Source organism: Pinus tabuliformis, chromosome 6 (assembly GCF_031772625.1).
Source record: "Pinus tabuliformis cultivar Carrire ecotype Pingquan chromosome 6, CPIR1, whole genome shotgun sequence".
NCBI classification, from domain to species: Eukaryota; Viridiplantae; Streptophyta; class Pinopsida; order Pinales; family Pinaceae; genus Pinus; species Pinus tabuliformis.
This window is the reverse complement of record NC_142292.1, coordinates 2,095,509,654-2,095,517,571: the sequence shown is the minus strand read 5'-3', so window position 1 is coordinate 2,095,517,571 and position 7,918 is coordinate 2,095,509,654.

The window sequence follows — 7,918 nt, the reverse complement described above, 5'->3', positions numbered from 1 at the left end:
GTTACCCGACTCTCATTTTACTGTTACAAGAATGGGGTCACATCTCCATACCTTTATTTATTTACAGTTACAAGAATGGGGTAACATCTCCATACCTTTATTTCATTACAGCTACAAGAATGGGGTAACATCTCCATACCTTTATTTCGTTACAGCTACAAGAATGGGGTGACATCTCCATGCCTTTATTTTGTTTTCAGACTGCTAGTAAAATGCTTGAAATATATTGACGAGGCACACTCTAGTTTGCAACTTGACCTAGTATAAATCATAGAGTGAACATTCAATGGCATGGACCTCCAGTCCTATTTAAATTTAGTCAATCTTTAATAAAGCTAGACTCCGTTGGAACGTTTTTGATAATCGGGCTAACAGCACTTCACATTAGATAAAAATGTTGAAGTAGACTAGAATGGGCTGTACTTACAAATTCAAAGAGCAGGATCTGTGACAGAAGCTTTTCATCGCTGTTTCTTAAGATACCAAAAGCCCTTGCATATTTTATGCACTCGTCTCAACATAGCTGTGTTCACACTTTGTCTGATTGAGTTGTAGCATCGAGACTGCTTGGGTGACTTTCATTTGTTTTTCGGAGGATCCTCCATGCAAAACTGCCTTGAGAAGAATCCTGATCCCTTTTGTACACACCGGTGAGAAGGCACAATACCATTTCAACATGAGATGAACATGAGAACAAAACAAATCCTTGCTGGACCGTACAGTCCAGGACTTGCATTACTCTCTGGAAACAGTCTTCCATGGTCTCAGCGCTCAGATAAGGCATCATTGAAAGAGCCACACGACCAAATATCGGACTGTTAAAGATCTCTAACTGAGGGAGTTTACTTGCTCTCTAAAATTCTATGAAATGATCTCCAAACACATCTGTTCTTTTGCTGTACGTAAGTCATCATGTAACGGTGGGAGAACGAGTTTAAAGCTCTCTATCTGAGGGAGTTTACTTGTATAAAATTCTCTGAAATGATCTCCAAACACGACTGTTATTTTGCTTTACTTAAGTCATCACGTAACGGTGGTAGAACGAGTTTAGTAATCCAAGTGAACTTTGTGGCAACACCACCAATAGTAGGTTCTATGACAATTAACTTCAACAATAAACAATAGGTTCTGTAGCATCTTGGAAATCAAATCATAAGGGAGAAATATCCTTAAATTCAATATTCTCGTCATCAACACCACCTTCATGTGAAAGGTGAAGGTTCCACCTTACATCTTCCTCCATTCCACTTCTAAGTTGCTCTTCCATAGCCTTAATGAAGGTGTCTAAGTTCACTTTGGGCATAAGGTGTTCTTTCTTTTCCCAAGTAGCAGCCAATTTTTGGTGCAATCCCTTGGTCACCCTGTGCTAGCCCAAACTCTTGTTAAATAAAGAAAGCCCTAACCACAAGACGTCCTAGATGCACAGCACACAAGCTATATCCATTGTAGAGAAATACCTTGGAATTCAGTGTCAAGGAGTGGCAATCATGTGAAAAGAATGAACTGCAAGGTTGTGACTTCGGATTTCATAAATTGTGTCCTGTGATACATTAAAGAAACCATCCATGCATTATCGAGTCATATATTTTAACAAGCAGAGTGCTGTTACATTCCCAGGCATCAATGAGAACCTTAAAGTAATTAACAAAATGCTGGGAAAATATATTCTTATGCTGAGGCAGTATTGAGCATGATATATAAATATATTCTTATGCTGAGGCAGTATTGAGCATGATTTATAAATATATTCTTATGCTGAGGCAGTATTGAGCATGATTTATAAATATATTCTTATGCTGAGGCAGTATTGAGCATGATATATATATATATATATATATAGTGTACGCGCGCAATGAGATTCCGGAGAATTAAGGTATCTCAATGTGAATCTCAGACCTGAGTGCTGGGAGAATTAAGATATCTCAAATGGTTGCAAGAAAACAAATGTTCATCTTTTCTCTGGAAACCGTTCAGAAATTTGCCTTCATGCTAATGAACCTTTTATTTGCCATCCGTCACAAGATGGTCCGGTCCAGCACGTCGTTAATGATGTGAACTTATCGATTTGACATACATATGTCATTATATTTTGAAACTGGCCCGAAGAATTTGATATGAATGTGCAAGAGTATCTATCTATATATATATATATTGTGCGTGTGTTCGAGCGCGCACAATGTGAATCTCAGACTTGAGTGCTCGGAGAATTAAGGTATCTCAAATGGTTGCAAGAAAACAAATGTTCATCTAATCTCTGAAAACTGTTCAGAAATTTGCCTTCATGCTAATGAACCTTTATACATTGAACTGCAAATTAGCGATAGAATTATTGCCATCCGTCACAAGATGGTCCAGCACGTCGTTAATGATGTGAACTTATCGATTTGGACATACATATGTCATTATATTTTGAAACTGGCCCAAAGAATTTGATATGAATGTGCAAGAGTGATTGTGCTTGAGTTTGAAACTAGCCCAAACAATTTGTCATGAAAGTGCAGGAGTGATTATGCTTGAGACCCAAGTGAACCCTTACCCCTAAGTGACTGTTGATTTTGCTTCCCTTTAAGTGAATACATGAAAATATTTATGTGAGATGACTGCATGGTTATTCAGAAAAATTTTAGTTTATATATTTGCTTTAGTTGATTAGATCTTGAAATATGGAATCCTTGAAATTAGGTTTGCAAATTCAAGCTTCAGATTAAACCCCTGAAATGTCTATAGCATCATGAGAAACAATGCTTCGATTTCATCCCTGAAATGTCTATAGCATCATGAGAAACAATGCTTCGATTTGACCCCTGAAATGTCTATAGCATCATGAGAAACAATGCTTCGATTTGACCCCTGAAACATCTACAGCATCATGAGAAACAATGCTTTGATTTGACGGAGTGCTGTATTATTAAGTTAGATCTGTCAACAAATTTGTAATGAGCTTTTCAGATAGACCAAAATTTATTTGCAGGTTCAGAGTGTTCATTAAGCTATCAACCTCCAATAAACCCCAAGTTTACTGAGAAATAATGAGATTTGGCTCAATAAAACTTGGTAAGGAAGCCTAGATTTGAAAATATAGGTTAATAAATATTAGGATGCACGTATGACAAAAGGTAAATGAGACATCTAGGAAAGAAAGGAAAACCTAAAACCAGTTCCTTTTTTGTTATTTTCTCCTCATTTCCAGATTTAACATCTACCTTCTGAAGATAGAGCTAAACGTCTTCAATAACTTTCTGGCACGTTTCTTTCTTTCCTTTTTTCTTTTCTTCCTTCTATTTTGAGGCTGACCTATGTTGCTATCCATTTCAGTGGGAAGGGATATGGAAATCTTAAATAAGACGATATAAAGCAATGATTATCAAAGGCAAGCCCATGTAATGTGACATTAAATAAATAAGTAGTTTGTTTGTGTGGGTATGCAGTGAAGAGAAATTGTTAGTCCTCGAGCTTTTAAAAGACTAAGGAAGGCAACTGCCATTTCATGGGGCATTCCAAGAATATCTGTATAAGCCCAAATGGTAATAATATTCACCAATCATTTTCCTATGTACACAAGTGATGATCTCATTACTCATCTTATCTAGGTTCCAGGCCAACTTACTATTTATTTTTAATTAACAGAGTGAAACGGCACCTAAAATTAGAAACAGGTTGTGAAGGTTTTATTGCACCGAGAGAAACAACCTAAGTGATGGTGGCCTGGGTGGTGGAAAAGCTCCGTTGTGTAATGTTCCATTCATTGAACCTTGACAGAGCACCGGGTGAATTGAACCGCGAATTGGGGGAGTTGAATGGCAGGGCAATGGCTTACACCCAACAAATCCCAAGTTTGATATGCACCTCAAAGGTAGTATAGGCCGAGAATGTATATGTCAGCCTATGTAAAATGTTCCATTAATCAAGAAAACTCTCTTCATTTTAGAAGTTCCAATAGAAGACGCTGCAGAATAATTCAAGAAATTTACTTTATGTCTTGGTGCTTTGTGGGCTGTTGAGGAGATCTACTGTGAAGCCGACTTATTGTCTTTAAGTCAAAGTCTATGTGGTTCTTGGAACAGGTGAAGAGAGAGATTACAAATATAATTCTTTACACTCATAAAACGTTTTCCAATACTATATTGTTGTGGTTGTGACCCGTTTTATGTACAGAAACCTTCGTTTCTCGCTTTTTAATGTTTTCAAGGATTGCTCCGTGAATCGAACTACATGGTTCAATTTCCCACTATGAATAAATGGACTTGGTTTTTCCAGAAAGAGTCACTTGAGAAGCCCTCTATTGTGTAGTACATATACTCACAAAAGAGAATTCCATGTCATGAATGCCCACGAGCTAAGTGATTGGGGTGTTTGAAACTAGTGCATGGAAGAAAGTCTAGTGGGGATCCAAACCTTTTTCGCGCACACCAAGTAAAGGTAAATAAACGACATCCAAAGGAGCTCTCCACCTTTGAGACACACTTGATGAACAAAGCATTCCTCTTGATCTGAAATTGGGGCACTAATATAGCCCACGTGAGTCTCCAACACTTATCTTGTAAAAAAACCAAATATGTTCTACGCAGTTTCAACATTCAATCTGACAATGTTCAAATTTATTTTATTCAATTTTGACGCTGAATATGCTAATGTTGAAGTTTGTTTTATCCAAATTTCAACGGCCAATCTGCTAATGTTTGAGCTCCCGTGGCCCCTTGCAAATTTGTAATGCCAAGATAGGAAATCTACATGTTGGAACTATTTGTAATGCCAAGATAAAAAATCTACATGTTGGAACTAGATGGAGACCATATATTCTCCTGAATACTTGAGACCTAAGTGTTGGTCCTTTCAAAGCATTTACGTTGGCTATTCTCACATAACATAAATTTTCATGGAGTTATTTTTGTTTTCGTTTTATTCTTTTTTCTGTGTGGTCTTTTATGAGGATCAAGGCTTTACTTTTTCCTTAATAAATTTCCGGCAATCCAATGCATCTACTTATAACATCCAGTGGGTAACTTTACTAGAGATCATCATCTTTAATGATCATGGAAGAGGCATTTGCTTTTAAAAACTTGTTGGTAGTTAGTTTGATTAAATTTAAAATGATTGCTTTATTACCATGGCATCCTTTCGACATTTAACATGAACTGATTTCTTGGACTCCGTTTCTTTATCAAGTGTGTTTAGAGATCTTTTTGAGAGTTATGGCCTTTAATTATTGGACACTTGTAAATTTAATTTAAAATTTTACAATACATAGCTGCTTTCCATTTGGCATAATGTTGCTCACTTTATCCTCGTAGTCACTGTCTAATTGGCATAGTGTTGTTCAATTTAAGCTCATCGCATTCGGAGGACATGGACATTTGACCTACACGTTATCTAAAGGCCAAGATTCCCACCATTTTTACGTATTATCTCATCCCTTCTTGTAGATCTTTTAACGAGCTTTCGATATTTTTAACATATATTGTATTGAGAGTACAAATTCTACACAAAAGGTAAGCATGCCAGTAGGAGATATCATTAGTAATTTTCCCATCACCAAAGTCTAAAGCTTCTTTGACATAATTCAAAAAGCTACAAAAATACAAGAAAGCAAAGAGGAGATATCACTAGCAATTTGTTCATCACCACGGGAATTTTTTAGTGTTCATGTGGGCGTCGCCGCTAGGGTCTAGGGCACCCACGCGCCTCCCATGATCTAGGGACTTGTGGGTGGTTGGGGAAGCATTTCTCCATGTCCCCATTTTTTAGGAAACATGGGGAAACACATAAGGAAACATTTTTCCGATGTGTGGAGTGCATTTCCCAAAAACGGGCTCTTATAGGCTTTCCTTGCGCCCCCACCGTGATTTTTTGCCTGTAGCCCTTAAAAAAAAGAAGGCACAAAGCCTTCTAAAGACTAAAATCTATCTTTAACTCATGTTTCACATGCAAAGTTCAAGCTAAATGTAGTACATGGATGTAGAGGAGTAGCTAATGGCCTCCTCGATGCTCATTTTGTTTCATTGTCCGTTGTGAATTTTCAATTTTAGCTTTTGAGCCTCAACTCTAGAGGTTGATGGCACTAGATCGAGTCTTGACATTTGAGCAATTCCAATTTATTGTTCCATAGTTAAATATCTACTAATTTGCTTAGTACTATTTATATTTTAGAATGAAGAAGGTTGGATTTACATCAACGAATTTCATTTATGAATTACTATATTTCTGAATCCAAATTTGAATTGTGTTTATATCATTTGCGAACTTGAATGTAGTATTAACTAAATTTAATTTGAATTGTGTTTAATTCAGTATGAACTCAATTCAAAATTGCAAATGATATAAACACAATTCAAATTTGGATTCAAAAATATAGTAATTCTTTTTGTTCCATTTTCAATTTGGTTTCCTGTCTCTAAGTCTTAGCTTTTTTGGTTTGATGGGGTTGTCACTTTTTGTTGCTCTTTGTCTTCTGTTTCCAGTTGGTTGTGCTTGCTTTGTTCCTTCATGAGCGGATTTCAGACATGGAGTCGGTTAAGTTTTCACACAATTGCCCTAATGTTTAGGATCTATTATTTGTCTTTTTATCTTTTATGCTATAGTAGATGTTCTCGGATTTTTTAATTTTTTTTTGTTAAATGTTAATACCAGTATTGAAACAAAAGCATATGACCAAAATTACCTTTCAAAAACAATTAAGCTTATTAATAATAGAATGCAAAAATTATCATTGTAAAAATGGTTGCACAAAATATTTATAGAACATTGTGAATTGACATTTAAAATAAACCCCAAAAACACCGTAAATGTTATCCTTACCAAATATTTAATCATAATAATATTAAATAAGTAAAAGAACTTGTTTACTTGTTTAACTTTCTTTGTAAATTGGGTTCTTTCAATGTGAGCCATTTCCATTCCATTTTTTATAATTCGAGATTTTTTTATTGATATGAGGTTGGATCGTATTATAATTGTTTTTATAGAAGTAGGGATGTTGCATTGGTACTTAGGTCAGTCATTATATAAATTTATATGTCAACTTCATAAGCCTCTTCATTTCATTGCCTTAGGTTGATCATGTTTTAGACTATTTGTGGTATGTCATTATGCTATATGGATGTCCTCAATATGCCTCAGATTCGACAACTGTTGGGAAATGTCAATTTAGATATAGGAGAGCGAAATTCAAGAGCAATTATACATTTTTCAAGCGGCTGGTTTCGACATACAACACAATGGGATGTACATAACCATATATAGTGTCCCTTTTTTTTTTTTTTAACAAATTCGGATGCTATGTATTGATTGAAAAAAGTGCTAAGGCATAAAGCCATACATAGATTGCTGCAAGAGCATTACAAATCCAAGGATAGAGAATGAGGTCCCTATCCCTGAGCTGGATTCTCAAAATTCGGACTACTAAAGAGCAAGTACTACTATAGATTCGGACGAACTGAAGACACAAAAATTTGCATTTGCAATACATGATTTAATCGATGGAAATATGACTGATATTCCTCGCAGTAGAGTCCTCTGGGTGCTGATCTGCTTCCATTGGATTGACGCTTGAAGAAGTTGATTTTGCTTTCTGTTTGGCTTCCAAAATGTCTCTTAAAATTGCCAATGATTCCTCAGCATGGATGCATCTATTGCTAAGCCCGTTGAACTGATCCTGAAGCGAGTGAACCCTGTGGAGAAACAACTCCATTTCTGTACGGTACTTAGCATGGAGATTTCTGAACTGCTCCTCAAATTTTCCTTCCAGACAATGGATCTTTTCTGCTTGCCTAGCTTCCATATTTCGCACTTGATCTTCCAGAATTCGCTGTTGAGCTCTGACCTCGTCGAATTCCGCTTGTAGGTCTCGGCAGTGAAAACATTGCTCCTCACGCGCCATCACAGAGAAAGGATTGATTTTAAAAGAGACAGAATCACAAGA